This window comes from Peromyscus maniculatus, chromosome 6, assembly GCF_049852395.1.
Source record: "Peromyscus maniculatus bairdii isolate BWxNUB_F1_BW_parent chromosome 6, HU_Pman_BW_mat_3.1, whole genome shotgun sequence".
In the NCBI taxonomy this organism is placed as follows: Eukaryota; Metazoa; Chordata; class Mammalia; order Rodentia; family Cricetidae; genus Peromyscus; species Peromyscus maniculatus.
This window is the reverse complement of record NC_134857.1, coordinates 88,500,762-88,519,892: the sequence shown is the minus strand read 5'-3', so window position 1 is coordinate 88,519,892 and position 19,131 is coordinate 88,500,762. Positions and strand designations below refer to the sequence as shown.

Genomic DNA, 19,131 nt, shown 5'->3' with positions numbered 1-19,131 from the left:
TGTACCACCACTATTGAAACAAAGGCTTCAAAACATGAAAAGATTTCCCAGGAACCCCACACTGAAGGAAGGGAAAGGTTGAAGTCCTCGTGCCAGCCAGAGAAGGAACTTGCCTCCCACGAAGAGATTTCACACAGTCTGACACTTGTCAGCCCTCCAGGCAAGACAGACCAGAGCCAAGAAATTGCGTGAGTGCTGGGCGGGATCAGTACCCCAAAGACCGACTTGAGCGTCACCTGACCTTGTTATTTGTTCTTTCCAATGTGGCATGCTGAACAAACCTCCTTTCTCTGCTTTTCAATAGCACTTGTCTCTTTAATCGGTGTGTCGGGGACAGACGGCCCAGCCCACCTTGTTAGGACTGCCAGATCCCAGGCTTTGACCCTACCAGGTCCGGTAACAGTACCACACCGAGGCGTGTCTTCCCGGGCTTGTCCACTCAAACTCCCAACATAATCCTCTCTGGCGACACCTAGGCAAGCCCTGAAAATGCTTCACCGCACTTTTAGATCTTCCTTCCGCTCAGCCAGATGCAAACAGCCCACAAATCACAGAACATGCTAATTCTCTTCACGCAGTCTGGGCTTTTTGCCTGTCTTATGCAACCGTTTGTTTTTCAGTGAGAGTTGCGGTTTTCAGCTTTCAGGATTTTCACATTAGGGATTTTAATCTTTTGATGTTGTGATTTTTCAAATTAGAAATTTTAATCTTTCGGGATTTCGACAGGTAGGATGACCACATTTGGGAGTCTGTCATTTAGGATTGCAGCCTGCATTGTTGCTAGGTAGACACAAGAATCTGGTATCCCTGGGGGAAAACACGCAGGGAGCAGGTGTCAGGCGGGAAGGGGTGAAGTTTTAGGTGGGAGGAACTAGAAAACGAGCTCACTGGCTGTGTGTGACTTGGCCTGTGTGGGATTTAGTCAAAGATGAACGACCTCTGTAGGGGTTTGAATGTAGTTGGCCTCCATAATTCCATGGGGAGTGGCACTATTAGGAGGTGTGACCTTGTTGGAGGAAGTGTGTCACTGTGGGGGTGGGCTTTGAGGTTTCCTATGCTCAGGATACCACCCAGTGTCTCAGTCCACTTCCTGTTGCCTGCAAGATGTAGGACTCTTAGCTATTCCTCCAGCACCACTCTCCACCATGATAAAAAAGGGACTAGACCTCAGAAACTGTAAGCGAGCCACCTCAATTAAATGTTTCCTTTATAAGAGTTGCTGTGGTCATGGTGTCTCTTCACAGCAACAAAAAACCCGAGGACAGAAGTTGGTACCAGGAACCGGGGTATTGCTGTGATAGGCCTGACCATGTGTTTGTTTGGAGGAATTTGAACTTTGGTACTTCAGGTTTGGAAAGCTGTGGAATGCTTTAATGTTTAATGGGCCATACTAGTAGGAACATGAAAGACAGTAGAGTTAAGAGTTATTTGAACTATGGGGAACTCACTCAAGAGGTTTCAGAAGAGATTATTAGTATGTTGGCTATTGATTGTTCTTGTAATACTTTGGTGAAGAAAGTGGCTGCCTTTTGCCATTGTCCAAAGAGTCTGCCTGAGGCTAAATTTTGGATTAATTCTGTTGGTAGAGGAAATCTCAAAACAGCCTAGTACAGACTCTATTGTGTGGTTTTTAGTGGTAACTCTAATGAAGAGTTATAATGAAGTAGAGTTTATAATGAAAAGGAACAAGCAGAGCAAGGTAAATTACAAAATCAAAGTTTTGAGGGGACAAAAAGAGTACCAGGAAGTGGGAAAGAGCTAAATCCTATGTTCCAGGAGATAAATGGATTAAGAAATGGAATAAAGGGAGCGGTGACCCCAGGGCAAGATCCCACCAGCTAAGTTTCCAATTTGTGAGAAGGAACTAAAGAAAAGTTTAGAGCTGGGTGTGGTTGGCACACCTTTAATCCTAGCACTGGGAAGGCGGAGGATGGTAAATCTCTGAGTTTGAGGCCAGCCTGGCCTAGAGTTTCAGGACAGCCAAGCTTGGGCAGTGAAGGAAAACAGAAAGCTGGTGAAGATGTAATTCAACAAGGGGGATGTTTCCATCCTAGCAAGCAGGAGAACTTGGCAGCTTTGGCCATGTGGTTCTGGGTTTAGAGTTAAAGGTAGAAGAAAGGAGTTACGGTATAAAGTCACTGAGGCCTGGCATGTGTCAGGGGTGTCCCTGAATGGAGCACTGGTAGAGAGTGTTAGGATTCTGTACATGCACAGCTTGGGGTCTTGTCTGGCACCTTACATCATCAGTGGGCGACTGCGTCCCTGCCTTAAAAGGCCACACGCAGGGACCCCCACGCTCTCTCTCTCTCTGTGCTCTTCTTTCTGTTTCCTCTCTGCTCCGCTCCCGCCATCTTTCTGTCTCTCCAGGCCTGGTTTCTTTCTAATAAAGCTCTTTCTAACTCTGGTAGCTTTGGCCCATGACTTTTCCACCACGCCCGCTGACCCACCAGCGCTGTTTATCCTTTCAGAGAGACCATTGTGTGAAGCTGTAAAGTTGAAGGCTGGATTGCCTTGGAGAACCCAAAATGTTGGAGATGCCAGAGTTGTGAGATACCTGCTGAGGAGAGGTGCTAATAGAGAGTGGAACCAGTCCAAGAGAAAGAAGTGTGTCACAGTCACTAAAGCTGAACAGACTTGAAGACGTGGAGAGCGTTCTGACATCAAACATGGAGATGCAGAGTTTGGAGTTTGCCCAGCTGTTTTTTGGTCTTGCTTTGGTCCAGTATTTCCTCACTTTGCTCCCTTCCCTACATTTTGGAATAGTAATGTATATCCTGTGCCATTGTATGTTGGAAGTATGTGATCTGTTTATTTTTTTATTTTGAATTTATAAAGGATTATAGTTAAGAGATTGCGTGAATCTCAGAAGAGACTTTGAACTTTGGACTTTTAAACATTGTTGATACTTCGATAGATTATGCTGTTTTGAAGCTGGACTAAACACATTTTGCATTATGGTATTGCTACAAGCTTTTAGGGACCAGGGAATAGACTGTGGTAGTTTGAATGTAGTTGGCCCCCATAATCTTACAGCAAGTGGCACTATTAGGAGATGTGGCCTGGTTGGAGGAAGTGTGTCACTGTGGTGGAGGGCTTTGAGATTTTTCTATGCTCAGGACACTGCCCAGGATGTCAGTTGACTCCTGCTCCTTGTAAAATGTAGGACTCTCAGCTGTTCCTCTAGCACCACTTCCTGGAATGATGATAATGGACTGAACCTCTGAAACTGTAATCGAGCTACCTCAATTAAATGTTTCATTTATAAGAGTTGCCATGGTCATGGTGTCTCTTCACAGCAATAAAAAACCCTAACTAAGACAATCACCATTCAGGGATAGACATGAGCTTCTGATTCCAGGCAAATGAAATAGTTTTTTTTTTTTTTTAAGAGTAGGGGGAAAGCCAAAAAGTTGGTTATGAAACATATTTTTAATCTGTCCTTATGCAGTGGAATAACAAAATATGAAATTACTTTTCGAGATGAAAATGCATGTGTATAGCTGAAATTTTCTTGTGTCCCAGGCTGCCAGTGATCAGGACAAATCTCTCTCACCCACCAGTCCCACAGCTGCTCAGACCCAAGTAAACACACAGAGGCTTATTATTTATAAAATGCATGGCCATCAGCTTAAGCTTATTACTAACTAGCTCTTACACTTAAATTAACCTATAATTTTTATTTATGTTTAGCCATGTGGCTTGGTACCTTTTCCCAGTACTGCCTTTGAATCTTGCTTCTCATGGTGGCGGTGGCGGCTGGCAGCGTCTCCTGACTTAGCCTTCCTGTTCCCAGAATTCTCCTCTCTCTTCGTCCCTCCTATACTTTCTGCCTGGCTACTGGCCAATCAGCACTTTATTTATTAACCAATCAGAGCAACACATTCACAGCATACAGATATCCACAGCACATGTGTGTTTGTTTTAGCTTTATCAGAAGGTTTAGAAAATGTGAGACACGTACTTATAGAAAGATAGCTTATAGTTAAAAGAAACCTTGGTGTGTTATAGCACAGGAGGCTAACTATGATTAACAAGAATGCCATGTGTTCTGCAGAAAATTGGAAGGAAAGATTCTGCATTTTTAACTATAAAAAATAATTAAGTATGACATGTTTAACATGATTTATTATTATTATATTATATTATATTTTATGTTCATTGGTGTTTTATCTGCATGTATTTCTGTATGAGGGTGTCAGAAGCCTTGGAACTGAGTTACAGACAGATATGAGCTGCCATGTGGGTGCTGGGAATTGAACCCAGATCCTCTGGAAGAGCAGCCAGTGCTCTTAACCACTGATCCATCTCTCTAACCCCTGTTTAACATGATTTCAACATTATACGATGTATAAACTTGTATACATTATAAATAATATATTATTTAGCATAGCCAATAAAGCAATTATATTTTAAATGTATAGTTCAAAGCTTTGAAGCGTGTTTTCTTGCTGAGAAGTGGGGGTCCCTTGTCTACTTTAGGTATCAACCCTTCATTAGGTGTGGAATTCACAAGTGTTTTTTCCCACTTTCTTGATTACGTCCTGTGATTTGCAGAAGCGTTGCAGCCTGGTGTGACCCTCTTGTCTATGTTTTCTTCTGCTGTCTGTGCTGTTGGTGCCATCTCCAAGAAGTCTGGCTTAGACCAAAGTCCCAAAGTGGTCTCTTCTAAGGGTTCTATAGAATCAAATACCAAGCCCGAGTCCAGTGTGAGTTGACTTTTGTGGATGAAAGAAGGTTCTGGTTTATTTATTTATTTTTGACTGTAAGCAGAGGATGATGGAGGTAGGTCCTTCTACAAATAGTGCTCTACAGTTAGTTATGTGTCTCTCTGTGTGTGTCTACGCATGAGTGCGGGTATCTACAGAGGCCAGAGGTGTCAGATTCCTCGGGGGCTGGAATTTAAAGGCACCCACACTGCAAAGAAAGAAGAAAAATGACTGTGATGCACTTGATGTGGGTGCTGGGAATCAAACTCAGGTCCTCTGGAAGAGCAGCATGTGCTTTAAACTGGTTCAAAGATTTTGTCTAATTTTAAAAGTATGTGTACCTGTCTGTGGGTATGTGATGTGAGAGCAGGAAGCCAGAAGAGGGCGTTGGGTCTTTTGGGGCTGGGGTTGGAAGCACTCACGGGGGTAGTGAGCCATCCAGCACAGGTGCTGGGGACCAAACTTGGTCATCTGCGAGGGCTGTATATGCTCTCAGCTGCTGAGCAATTCCTCCAGCCCCTAAGTATTCATTTTTATTGGTGTTAGGGATTGAACTCAGGGCCTTCCACACGCTAGGAAAGTGTTCTACCACCGAAACCTTGGTGCGTGCCAAGGTTTCCTATGTATAGGATTATGAAATTTACAAATCAAGGTCAATTTTCTTCTTTCTTTGCAGTGTGGGTGCCTTTATTTCTTTTGCTTGCCTGATGGCTGTGCCAAGACTTGTGTTGCACAGAAACTACAAGAGCTGTCATTGTTTGCCTGTTTATGATCTTTGAGGAAGAGCCTGGAGAGATGGCTCAGTGATTAAAAGCAGTGGCTGCTCTTGCAAAAGACCCAGGTTTGATTCCCAGCACCCACATGGCAGCTCACAACTGCCCATAACTCCAGTTCCAGGGGATCTAGTGCCCTCTGTTGACCTTCTTGGGCACCAAGAACATGGTGTACAGCCACACATTCAGGCAAAACACCCATACATATAATCTTTGAGGAAAAAAAGTCCCAGGTGTTACAGCTAATTATGATGTAGGTTTCTTACACATGCTTTTATTATGTTGACATATCTAGTTGACTTATGAGTATAAAAATCTTAAAAACTTCTGTTATGTAGCTCTTGAGTTTTTTTTTAATCATGAGAGTTGTCAAATGTCACCGACCTATGTAGAGTCTCCCTGTGTCTGCGAGACCTGGGATCTGAGGACCTGAAAGAATGGGGCGGACTACAGTTTAATGCTGAAGACAACTTTACTTGAGTTTTAGTGTACTTTTATACATGAATGTAACAAAGAAAGTGATGATCCAAGGAAGGTTATTTGAGTTCAGAAAAGCATGTAAATAAACATCAGTAAGCACATATTAAATATTGACAGAGTAGTCCTTCCCCAGAACTTTCTCAGGACAGACCAGTTTAAACACAATTGCCTGCCACATACAACAGACTATATCTGGGAAATCATGAGAGCAAGGCAGAGGCCGTACGCACATTCAGGGCACACTGGGGACAGCACTCAGCACGTCCTTTCACCAGACTGGGTTCTATAGCAATGTTCCGACATCCAACAAGAATAAACATGCCTTGTAAACCCAATGCAAATGTTTAACATGGGAGGCACAAAACCACATCCAAGAACAATCCAGGGAACAAAACGCACCTGAGGTAAAAAGGCCCTCAGCCTTTTTTCCTGGAGCTTCTTTCACAGTTCTGCAAGGCATTGTTCACCGCACGTCATTCTTTTGACCATGTTCCAACAAGAGTGGTTGAATTTTACATGATGCTACTTCTATATCTATTAAAACGATATGTGTTTTTTTTTTAATCTTTCATTCTGTTAACATGACATGTCCAATTGATTGATTTGCATTTGTTGAACCATCTTTGCAAAGGCCCAGAATAGACATTTCTCCAAAGAAGACAGGCAAATGGCTACCAGGTATGTTAAAAGACTCTCAACATTACTAACCATGAGGGAATGGGAATCAAAACCAAAGTGAGTAATCATTTCACAGCCAGCAAGAGTAGCTACCATCCCCAATAACAAGTACAGAAATTGGAATGTTTACATACTGTTGGCAGGAATACAAATGGCGAAAGCACTATGGAAAAACAGCATGGAGGTAGTTAAAAAAGAAACTACCACATGATCCTGTAGATGTAACCAATCGTATTATTAAAATAAGAAACACAGAGCCAAGGTAAAAGAGAAAAGCCAAGAGGTCAGAGCTCAGAGATAAAATCTTACCTCCTGCAGTGCTCCTAGCTTCCCCGAGAGAGGGAGGTACTTCCTGTGTCCCTGTTTAAATAATCTTTCTGTTCTGCCTTCTCATTGGTTGTAAACCCAACCACATGACTGCCTCATCACTGCCTGTAAGTACCGCCCTCCAGGTCTTAAAGGCGTATGTCTCCAATACTGGCTGTATCCCTGAACACACAGAAATCTACCTAGCTCTTCTAACCACCACGCTCTTACTATGGCTCTAATAGCTCTGACCCCAGGGCAACTTTATTTATTAACATAAAATTAAAATAACATTTCAGTACAAATAAAATATCACCACATTTCCCCTTTTCTATTTTAATAAAAAGAAAAAAGGCAAAAGGTTATAACTAACAAAAGAAGAACTATATACAAAAGTACAATAACTATATACAATATATACAAGTAACAAATACCTAAACGATGTCTAGTCCATTTGTATTTGACAAATCAGAGAAAATAATTCCCTTATCTATCCTATTTTAGTAAGTTCAAAATGTATCTAATTCACTTTCTATCCTAATTAATCTTCAACTATAACTAACTAATCTTCAACTCCCTCAGAGACCCAAGAAGGAAATAATATTAGCTAACAAAAATAAAAACAGGAAGTGCACAAAAGCAACTTCCAAAAATTTTGTGAGTTGACAGAAACAGCCAGCTGCCTGGACAGTCACCTGAGGTTTCTCCACAGTGTTGGGGCATCATCTTCAGCCTATAGGCTTAGCGTATCTGACAGACTCATTTGTGAAGTAGGTTGTACACAAGGTCAACAGTTCAACCTCACACTGGGTGAGAGCAGTCCATGTACCAGAAACACCTGAATTCCACTAGTGTCATGTCATGATTCAGGATTTTAAATTCTGGAAATTGTTGATGGTTTTTGAATTCAGCTGTCCATTCTTCTTGGCTGTGTATATATGGCTTCATCTAAGCATCCCCTTCTCCACATCCCTCTATTAAATGCCAGTCTACTATTGAGAGGCGTGAGCTTTCAGTTGCTGTTCCATTGCACAACAGAAGCCATCGGCCCACTGCCTGTTCAGCTGCCTTCAAAGAAAAGGGCACTGTACCTTTTCCAGATTGTGAAGGCCACTTCAGGGATGGTGCCATATTGTCCTGGCCTCAGAAGATGCCGTCTGATAAAGCCATAACCACACTTGTTTTGGCAGGAATTGGTAGTCCTTTGTTTCGTGTTCTGTCTGTCCATTTTTTCCTGTTGATTTGAGGATACTTTGTTGTCCAGTGGCTAACTTTTGCCACAATGAAAATTAACTCCATATGCAGTTTCTTCAATGCCCATATTTTCTCTGAAGTAGATTGGTACTGCCAGGAGCCGACATGTCTCAAAAAAGAAAAATTTCTAAGTTATTAAAACATTTTAAATGCCATATTCTGTAGATCTCTGAAGGGTTTGAAGATGACCTGTCTAAAATATATCTGCTCAATTTTTAAAACATATCTAATATGACTACAATTTCTATTGTAATGTCTAACTACTAACTTTCATTTCTTTATATCCTAATAGTTGGTAATAATGTAAAGTATTTAAAACTAGTAATTGTCTTTTTCTTTTCTTTCTTTCTTTCTTTCTTTCTTTCTTTCTTTTTCTTTTTTTTAAACAAGAACCTTAAATCTAATCTCCTTTGCTTAGCCTTTTTCCTAACCCTTGACAACAACGTGTAACCAACCCCCTAAACAATGAAAATTATCCCAGACCCAAAACCCATTAAAAGAACCAAAAAACCACCCACCCCACACCACTTCTTTGGCAATGTGGGTGTCATATTCTTAAAATTGCTTCCTGCTGGGTATGGGCGAAGTTATCTTTATCCTGAAAGAAAAATTTAGGTTAATTGTCAAATTCTAGGAAAGGTAACTATATCCTTCATTATTATCCAGTCTGTGTATAAAGCCAAAGTTCAGGGTTTATCTCAAGTCCTTATTCAAGTAGTCTTTGAGACTGGATCATCTCAGCTAGTCATCTCAAAATTGCTCTGAGCACCTTGTAGTTCAAAGCTGATCTGTAGATGATGTTTGTCAGTTTAGTGATATTATTATTGTCCACGTGGAATTGTTGTTGTTGTTGTTGTTGTGGGGCCCCATCTTCTTTCCAGAGACTTCAGTTGATGTTAGGCCTGGCCGTGATTTCCTGCAGAAAACTGATAAGAGACTCGAACACAAAGACATATATATGCAGCTAACTGAAGCCTTTTTTCTAGAATTAGTTAGTACTCTATATGACCATTCATATCTTAACAAAGTTTAAAATGTATATATATATTAATCTTGTAAATTTTGATATAAAATTTATACTTTAAGAAAAGTTTAAAGAATCAGAATAGAATCAAAGAGTTGAGATTAGTAATAGAATAGTCCCTTAATTAATTTGGCTTTTGTCCTGTCCCATAGCAGAAAATGGCTCTTTCTGGCATGATACAGGGAGTTTGCATTTTCCTTTTAACAACATGCTTGAGTTTGAAGAAGGAGAGAGCCATTCTCCAACTCCAAAGTCAGCTTTAAATTTTAATTGAACTGGGACTATTAGAAAACCAATAGTGTTAAATCTTTAGAGAAAAGCAGAAACAAACATTTAAGAAGACATAAAATTTTTTAGATAATATATACCCATATGCCATATACTCCCATATACTCTGTTTCCTGGGATAGATGATTTGTCCCTTTTCTTCAGTTGTCTCATTTGTCTTGTGTCCTTCAGATTCCTTAACCTTCATTCTCCTAAAAGACAAAAACAAAAACCTTCCCCCAAGACTAATTTTGGGGATGTTCCTTTTTGGCAAGTTATTATCTGGTTAAATGAAAAGACATGTGTTACAGGTACAAGTTAGTTTAAATTGGATGTTCATGCTGGTTGATGAACTATCACCTCCTCTAATTAAGAGGTTTCTCTTGTTCAAATCAAACCTTTATCAATTTTGATGGTACCCACAGCTTATCTTCTCCTATAGAAACAAAAGCAAAACCTCGTCCCCAACGTAATACATACCCTGGCTTCCATTCTGAGGTCAGCACATCCTTAAAGTATATAGGCTGATTTAATTCTGTAGTTTTTTCTATTACCCAATGTCTCTCTGCAGCTGTTGTTCCTTTCTCATTGGCATTCAGAAAATTCAAAGTTAATAGAGCATTATGCAGTCTATTTCTGGGGTTTTTTTTTACTCCTTTCTGTTTATTTAGCATATCCTTTAGAGTTCTGTTTGACCTTTCTATAACTGCTTGACCTGTAGGATTATGTGGTATACCTGTAATATGCTTTATATTGTAATAAGCAAAAAACTGTTTCATTTTAACAGAGACATATGATGGAGCATTGTCAGTTTTGATTTGTGCAGGTATACCCATGATGGCCATGACTTCTAGCAAATGAGTGATTACAGAATCAGCTTTTTCAGAACTCAAAGCAGTTGCCCATTGAAAACCTGAATAAGTATCAATGGTGTGGTGTACATATTTCAATTTTCCAAATTCTGCAAAGTGAAACACGTCCATCTGCCAGATTTCATTCCTCTGAGTACCCTTTGGGTTACATCCTGCTGGTAATGGTGTTTGATTATAGAAGGAACAAGTAGGACATTTCTTTACTATTTCTTTGGCTTGTTGCCAGGTTATGGAAAAATCCTTTTTTAAACCTTTACTATTGACATGATGTTTTTTATGAAATTCTGAGGCCTCCAGCACATTTCCTATCAATAATTTATCAATCTCATCATTGCCTTGTGCTAGAGGGCCTGGCAGACCAGTATGAGATCGGATGTGAGTTATATATAAAGGATGACTCCTTTTCCTGATTGTATCTTGTAATTGAATAAATAGTGAAGTTAATTCTGAAGCATCAGGGATAAATTCTGCAGTCTCAATATGTAATACCACTCTTTCAGCATACTGAGAGTCAGTTACTATGTTGAGAGGTTCTGAAAAATCCATTAATACCAACAGAATAGCATACAATTCTGATTTTTGCACTGAATTATAAGGACTTTGTACCACTTTACTTAAATTTTCTGATTTGTAACCTGCCTTTCCTTGTTTGTTGGCATCTGTATAAAATGTACGAACTCCAGATATGGGTTTTTGCCGTACAATTCGAGGCAAGATCCAATCAGCTCTCTTTATAAAATCAATTCTGTTGCTTTTGGGATATTTGCTGTTAATTTCTCCCAAAAAATTACTGCAAGCTCTTTGCCAAGGTTCACTTTCTGTCCATAATTTTTCAATGTCCTCCTTAGTTAAAGGTACGACAATTTCTGCTGGGTCTATTCCTGCTAATTGACGAAGTCTCAATTTTCCTTTCCAAATCAAGTCAGAGATTTTTTCCCCATAAGTTTTTAATTTTTTATTTGGTTTATTTGGTAAAAATATCCATTCCAATATAATATCTTCCCTCTGCATTAATATTCCAGTAGGGGAATGCCTAGAGGGTAAGATAACCAAAATGCAATCCAGCTTTGGATCAATACGATCCACGTGCCCTTCATGTACTTTCTTTTCTACCAAGGCCAATTCTTTCTCAGCTTCAGGTGATAATTCTCTTGGACTATTTAAGTCCTTGTCACCTTCTAAGGTTTTGAACAAATTAGTCAGTTCATCATTTTTTACCCCAACAATAGTTCGTAGATGAGAAATATCTCCAAATAATCTTTGAAAGTCATTAAGAGTCTGTAGTCTATCTCTCCTAATTTGCACCTTTTGGGGTCTAATTTTTTGTAGCTCTATTTTATATCCTAAATAATTAATAGAATCTCCTCTTTGTATTTTTTCAGGAGCAATTTGTAATCCCCAGCAAGGCAAAATTTTCTTTACTTCTTCAAACATTCTTTCTAAAGTATCTGCATTTGAGTCAGCTAGTAAAATATCATCCATATAATGATAAATTATAGATTTAGGAAATTTTTTACGTATCACTTCCAATGGCTGTTGTACAAAATATTGGCACAGAGTTGGGCTATTTAACATTCCCTGTGGGAGGACCCTCCATTGAAATCTTTTAACCGGTTGAGAATTATTGTAAGTAGGCACTGTGAAAGCAAATCTTTCTCTGTCTTTTTCTTGTAAGGGTATTGAAAAGAAACAGTCTTTTAAATCAATAACTATGAGAGGCCATCCTTTTGGTAACAGAGTAGGCAAAGGAATTCCAGATTGTAGAGAGCCCATCGGCTGAATTACTTTGTTAATTGCTCTAAGGTCTGTTACCATTCTCCATTTACCAGATTTCTTTTTAATAACAAATACAGGAGAATTCCAAGGGCTGGTTGACTGTTCAATATGCTGAGCATTTAACTGTTCTTCTACCAGCTCTTCTAAAGCCTGGAGTTTCTCTGTTGTTAAAGGCCATTGCTGAACCCATACAGGCTTGTCTGTTAACCATTTTAAAGGTAGAGCTGTTGGTATTTTTGGAAGATTATCAGTTGTTGTGCCCTGTTCTTGTATAATATGGATGGCTGGTGACCACTCAAAATAATGCCTTCTAATATTTCTCTCAGAAACATGTACTAGTTTATGATTTGTTTCTGAGATTGGAGGGATTTTAATCTGAGTATTCCATTGTTGCAACAAGTCTCGACCCCACAGGTTCATAGCTATGTTAGCGACATATGGTTTTAATTTTCCTCTCTGTCCTTCTGGACCTATACATTCCAGCCATCTTGCACTCTGTTTCACTCCAGATAATGTCCCAATTCCTAACAGTTGAACGTTTACCTCCTGAAGAGGCCAAGCTGGATGCCAAAATTCTGGTGCAATTATGGTAATGTCCGCACCTGTGTCTACCAGACCAGACAACAAAACACCATTTATTTTTATCGTTAATTTTGGTCTCTGTTCATTAATAGAAGTTTGCCAAAAAATTTTCTTTATGTTTTCTCCTGAATTTTCTATTCTCTCTTTTTCATCATCCTGACCAGCATGATTTATTCCAATAGTCATTTGGTTATTTAATCGCTCAGAGCAGGGATTTCCTCTACAGCTGCAGGAAAGGTTTGAACTGGTTTTGCTATGGGGGCCTGCATGAGGCCCCTCCGGGAGTTTCCCGAAAACTGAGGCAAAGGATTACCCTGTCTGTCCTTTGTTGATCTACATTCATTGGTCCAGTGTTTTCCCTTACCGCACCTTCTGCATACTCCAGAAGGAAGGGGCATTCTGTTGCCATTGTTCCTTGAAGAAACATTGCTTCTAGGAATGACCTGTTTACAGTCCCTTTTAAAATGTCCTTGCTTTCCACACCCAAAACATCTAACACTCCTCAAACCTTTTGAAATTACTTCTCCTACCCACGTATCATGCTCATCAACCTCAACATTAATTGTTTCTCTAATCCAATCTTCCAAAGGTGCAGATCTTGCCCTTAACGGCCTGATTATTCTTTTGCATGCTGCATTCGCATTCTCAAATGCCAAAGCTTCAATTATTGCCTTACTAGCTTCTGATCCTGAGACCATTCTGTTTACTGCTGAAGCCAGTCTTTCTAAAAAATCTGTGAAAGATTCTTTTGGGCCTTGCATAACCTTTGTGAATGACTCAGGTATTTTTCCTGGTTCATCAACTCTGTCCCATGCATTCAAAGCTGCCATTCGACATAAAATTACAGTTTGAACATCATATAAACATTGTGTTTGTATTGAAGCATATTGGCCTTCTCCAATAAGCTGATCCTGACAAACTTGTATTCCTTTATCCCTCCATTGTGTTTCTACGTTTCTAGCTTCGTCCTTAAACCACGTTAGAAATTGAATTCTCTGGCTGGGTTCCAGAACAGCTTGTGCAAGGTCCCGCCAGTCCTGTGGTATAATCCTATTATATGTTGACCAAGAGTTTAACATTTGCTTTACATATGGGGAATGCATGCCATAAGATACTATTGCCTCCTTAAACCTTTTAAAATCCATCAGTTCAATTGGAGCCCAGATATTTTGTGTAGCCATTTGATCAGGCATCTGCTGTACGGTTACAGGATAAATTAAGGATGACTGTGTGAAAACAGGCTTTCTTTCTGTAACCTTATGATCCAAACTTGAACCAACTTCACTGTTAAAATTAACAGGTTTTTCTAAAGCTGTTATCCTGGCACTTAAATCGACTATCTTTTTAAATAGTAAAATGAGAATAAGCATGGTGATAAACTGCATAATTCCCATAATACTAATCTTTTCATATAGTTGTTCCATTGTCAGACTGCCTAAAATTTCAAACAAAACCCAATTTTCTTCCAATGTACACAGGAAACCCATTTTTTTAAATGTGGAAAAAATTTGTCTTTTAAATAGTTTCCTTTATGACTTACCAAATCTGCGTAGAACAGTAGAAATCCGAGCGAATTTCAAAACAGCCACCTAGAGTCCTAGGTGTAAATCCAGAGAGAGAGAGAGAGAGAGAGAGAGAGAGAGAGAGAGAGAGAGAGAGAGAAACAGAGAGACAGAGAGAAAGCAAGAGAGAAAGCAAAAGCGAAAGCGAAAGTGAAAGTGAAAGTGAAAGCGAAGGGGTAGCCGGCTAAAGCTTAAAGCCAGCCACTTGTTCCCTCTGAGCCGAGTCAAGGCTTGGCTTTACAGCCAGGGGCCCTGTTTAGCAGGGCAGGCCTGAGCTGTTTGTAGCACTGGCTTTAAGCAAGCAGCTCACAGTCCGGCCTGAGCCCAAGCAGACCTGGGCTGGGGCTAGGGAGCCGGCTGCTCCGGCTAGGGAGCCGGCCCCAAGCAGTTTTTAATGGATTCTCGTCACGTTGGGCGCCAGATGTAGATGTAACCAATCGTATTATTAAAATAAGAAACACAGAGCCAAGGTAAAAGAGAAAAGCCGAGAGGTCAGAGCTCAGAGATAAAATCTTACCTCCTGCAGTGCTCCTAGCTTCCCCGAGAGAGGGAGGTACTTCCTGTGTCCCTGTTTAAATAATCTTTCTGTTCTGCCTTCTCATTGGTTGTAAACCCAACCACATGACTGCCTCATCACTGCCTGTAAGTACCGCCCTCCAGGTCTTAAAGGCGTATGTCTCCAATACTGGCTGTATCCCTGAACACACAGAAATCTACCTAGCTCTTCTAACCACCACGCTCTTACTATGGCTCTAATAGCTCTGACCCCAGGGCAACTTTATTTATTAACATAAAATTAAAATAACATTTCAGTACAAATAAAATATCACCACATGATCCCAATATTCCACATCCAGTGACACAAGCTCCCCGCAACTGAAATCAACATCTCAAAGAGATCTTGCCATGCCTCTGTTTACCGCAGCAAACCAACCACAGCCCATGCATGCAAACGACTTAAATGCTCATCAGTGGGCTGGCGGATTAAGAAAACGTATTGATATTACTTAGCCTTAATAAAGAAAAAAATTCTGCAACATACAACAACATGGATAAATCAGGGAAGTGAAATTAACCATCCACAGGGAAACAAATATTGCATAATTCCACTTAGCGGAGACATCTAACAAAGGCAAGCTTGTGCAAATATAGAGTAGTCCAAAAATGGCGTCTTCCTGAGGCTAATGGAGCAGAAAATGTCAGCTGCATTGAACGGCGCCTCCCCCCAGCCACTCAAGGGGAATACACTGTATATATGTGTTGTAGGACATTGTGCTTACAGTTAACAGAACTACACCATGTGCTTAAAAACTTACCTAAAGCTTTAAGCTGGGCGTGGTGGCACACTGTGAGAGGCAAAGGCAGAAAGAGGGAGATGAGAGGCCAGCCTGGGCTACCTACGGAGACCCTGTCTGAAACGCAAAGAAAGTAAGCTTTGCTATATCAAAAATTTGGGTTTTTTTTGTTTGTTTGTTTGTCTACGTGTGAAAATCAACTATAATCTGTCACAAATGTAGCTAAAGGTTTAGGATCTGGCTTTTTCCCCCCCATGGGATTGTTCTGTTAATTCTCTATACTTTTCTTTCACTCTTAAATCTTATTATTATTATTATTATTATTATTATTATTATTATTATTATTATTATTAAAAAGTCACCTAGAATGCTCTGGCCTGACTTTATTTTCTTATATTTTAAAATGTTATGACAGAGGCTGGAGAGATGGATTAGGGGTTAAGAGCAGGCACTGGGGGCTGGAGAGATGGCTCAGCAGTTAAGAGCACTGACTTCCAGAGGACCTGGGTTCAAATTCCAGCACCCACATGGCAGCTAACATGTCTGTAACTCCAAGATCTGACACCTTCACACAGATATACATGCAGGCAAAACACCAGTACCTAAAATAAGAATAAATATTTTTTTTTTTTTTTTTAAAAGCAGGCACTGCTCTTGCAGAGGACCCAAGTTCGGTTCCCAGAACCCACACTGGGTGGCTCACAACCTTCTGTAACTCCAGCTACAGGGAATTGGATGCTTCTGGCCTCCAAGGGCACTTGCACTCATGTTCAGATATCCATACACAGACGTATATAATTTTTAAAATCTTTAAAAGTGTTACCAGCTGGGCAGTGGTGGCACACGCCTTTAATCCCAGCACTCGGGAGGCAGAGGCAGGCGGATCTCCATGAGTTCGAGGCCAGCCAGCCTGGGCTATCAAGTGAGTTCCAGGAAAGGCACAAAGCTACACAAGAGAAACCCTGTCTCGAAAAACCAAAAAAAAAAAAAAAAAAAAAAAGTATTACCATAGACCTAAATTTGCTCTTAAAACATAGACTACATTAGGAATGAAATCACTTCTGGTGTCTGAAATAACTGTCTTTACCTGACTCTTCTAGCTGGAAAAGCATTCATGCTCACAGCAGGTAATTTTTCCTTTAGGGGTGAAGTTCTGTCAACTTTGAATGCATTAGAAATGGATAGTTTTCTGGCCTTGGCAAAAAATTATAAAACTGAAACAACAGATTAAAACAAACCTTTTAAGCCAGCTGTGGTGGATTCATACATTGTATTCCAGCTCTCAGGAGGTCAAGGTCAGCTCCTGCTTCATCATGAGTTCTGGGACAGTCTGGGTGTAGTGTGAGATTATCTGTAGATGGAAGTTTCTTTCCTACCTACCTGTTCCCAAATACCTGGCAGCCACTTCTTAAATAATTTACTCCAAGGCTTAATATTACTTATAAATGCTTGGCTGGTAGCTCAGGCTTATTACTAACTAGCTCTTACACTTAAATTAACCCATAATTCTTATCTATGTTTGGCCATGTGGCTTGGAACCTTTTCTCAATACAACATTCTCATTTTGCTTCCTCTGCATCTGGCTTGTGACTCCTGACTCTGCCCTTCCTCTTCCCGGAATTCTTCTAGTCTGGTCACCCTACCTATGCTTCCTGTCTGGCTACTGGCCAATCAGCGTTTTATCAAACCAATTTGAGTGACAAATCTTCACAGTGTACAAGAACATTATCCTACAGCAACTGTTTCAACAAGCGAGTTCCAGGACAATCTGGGCTATGGCATGAGACAGTCTTAACAAAACCAAACCCCTAAACCATAGCAGCAACAATAAAACCCCCTGTGAAACAGCAAGGAGACTTTGGCTGCAACACAAAGGGAATGTTTGTTAAGCATGGGACCTAGAACTTCAGAGTAGCGCTTTAGGAGCACAGTGAGCTAAATACAGCAGCAGTAACAAAGATTACAATCACACGGCAAAACAAACTTTGGAGGGATTTGAAGAGTTAGCTTCTAATTATCACAGATAAGTGACTCAAAAAAAAGCAGAAAAATGGGAAACTTTGAGAGGTTTTAAAAACATGTCTTCCTACCCGGGTGGCGGTGGCGCACGCCTTTAATCCCAGCACTCGGGAGGCAGAGGCAGGCGGATCTCTGTGAGTTCAAGGCCAGCCTGGTCTCCATAAGCAAGTTCCAGGAAAGGCGCAAAGCTACACAGAGAAACCCTGTCTCGAAAAACCAAAAAAAAAAAAAAAAAAAAAACTAAACAAACAAACAAAAAAACATGTCTTCCTGACAGCAGTGTGCTGCTAATAAAAAGAACCAAGTCTTGAGGACTCTTCTGGCCTCTACATGGATTTCAATGTGACTGCCTTCTGCAGTAGATTATGAACATGCTTTTCCTTCCTTGTAAATCTTTAACTGTGGCCAAAAATAATTTTTGCTTGGCTTTTGTTCTGCAACCTGGAATTTCCATTTCTCTCTCTAGTAATAACACGCATCTAAAGTTGTCATTAAGGTACTCTGTAAAGTTCGTATTTTCCCCGAAAGCTTACTGTCCTCATCATCCATAATTCTCAGGAAAAATAGAAAGACCTTGTAGAATTGTAAAACTAAATGAACAAAGAAAGCACCCTTATAAATCCATAGCTCAACACATCACCATTAGCTTTAATGAATACCAGATCAGTCCCTTCTAGGCCTGAGTTGACCTGATGAGTTAGTAAGATGCTGGTCCATGTGTTTGAAAGCCCCCAGCCCCACCTTAGATGCTATGGGATTCCAGTGAACTATGATCAAGGGATGCAAGGGATTCATCCAGTACATCAGTGTTATCAAGAGACACTAGCTGCATTGCCTTGTCAAACCACCTACCTATCATCTGCAGCTCGAAACTCTGTTCTGAAAGGGCCTGAGAAAAGTTTCCCTTCAGCCCACATGAAAAGGATTTTACGGAACTCCGAAGTATTGATCTGCAGGTTAGTATTGATCAGCTCAAAGGATACATATTCCCTCCAAAGCACTGAGCTATTGGAAACATTCTTTAAGGACTTGGTTATTATTTTACATGTATGTATGTGTGTACCACATACATGCAAGTGCCAGTGGAGGCCCGAAGAGGGTTGTGAGCTACTTGATGTAGATGCTGGAAACTGAACACAGGTCCTCTGCAAGAGGACTAAGTGTTCTTAATGGCTGAGTCATCTTTCCAGCTGTCTTAGGGTTTCTATTGCTGTGAAGAGACACCATGGCCATGCCAACTCTTATAAAAGAAAACTTGTAACTGGAGTGGCTGGCGTACAGTTCGGAGGTGCAGCCCATCATCATCATGGTGGGCCATGACTGCCTGCAGGCAGACATGGTGCTGGAGAAGGAGCTGAGAGTCCCTACGTCTTCCAGGCAATCGGAAGTGGTTTCAAACATTGTGCATGCCCTACGTCTTCCAGGCAATCGGAAGTGGTTTCAAACATTGTGCATGGCTTAAGCATAGATGAGACCTCAAAGCCCACTTCCACAGTGACTCACTTCCTCCAACAAGGCCACACCTACTCCAACAAAG

The 19,131-nt window shown here is 40.5% G+C and overlaps 1 long non-coding RNA gene across 1 annotated transcript in view; it reads left to right on the top strand.

Moving 5' to 3' along the window:
* LOC143273953 (uncharacterized) overlaps nucleotides 1–4,418 on the top strand; it is a 6,140-nt gene extending 1,722 nt beyond the window's left edge. Inside the window, exons 1-2 of the long non-coding RNA XR_013052303.1 lie at nucleotides 1–188; nucleotides 2,469–4,418. The exon at nucleotides 1–188 is cut by the window's left edge and continues 1,722 nt beyond it. This is a non-coding gene — a long non-coding RNA (uncharacterized LOC143273953). The remainder of the gene's footprint in view (nucleotides 189–2,468) is intronic.
* The last annotated feature ends 14,713 nt before the right edge of the window (nucleotides 4,419–19,131 follow it).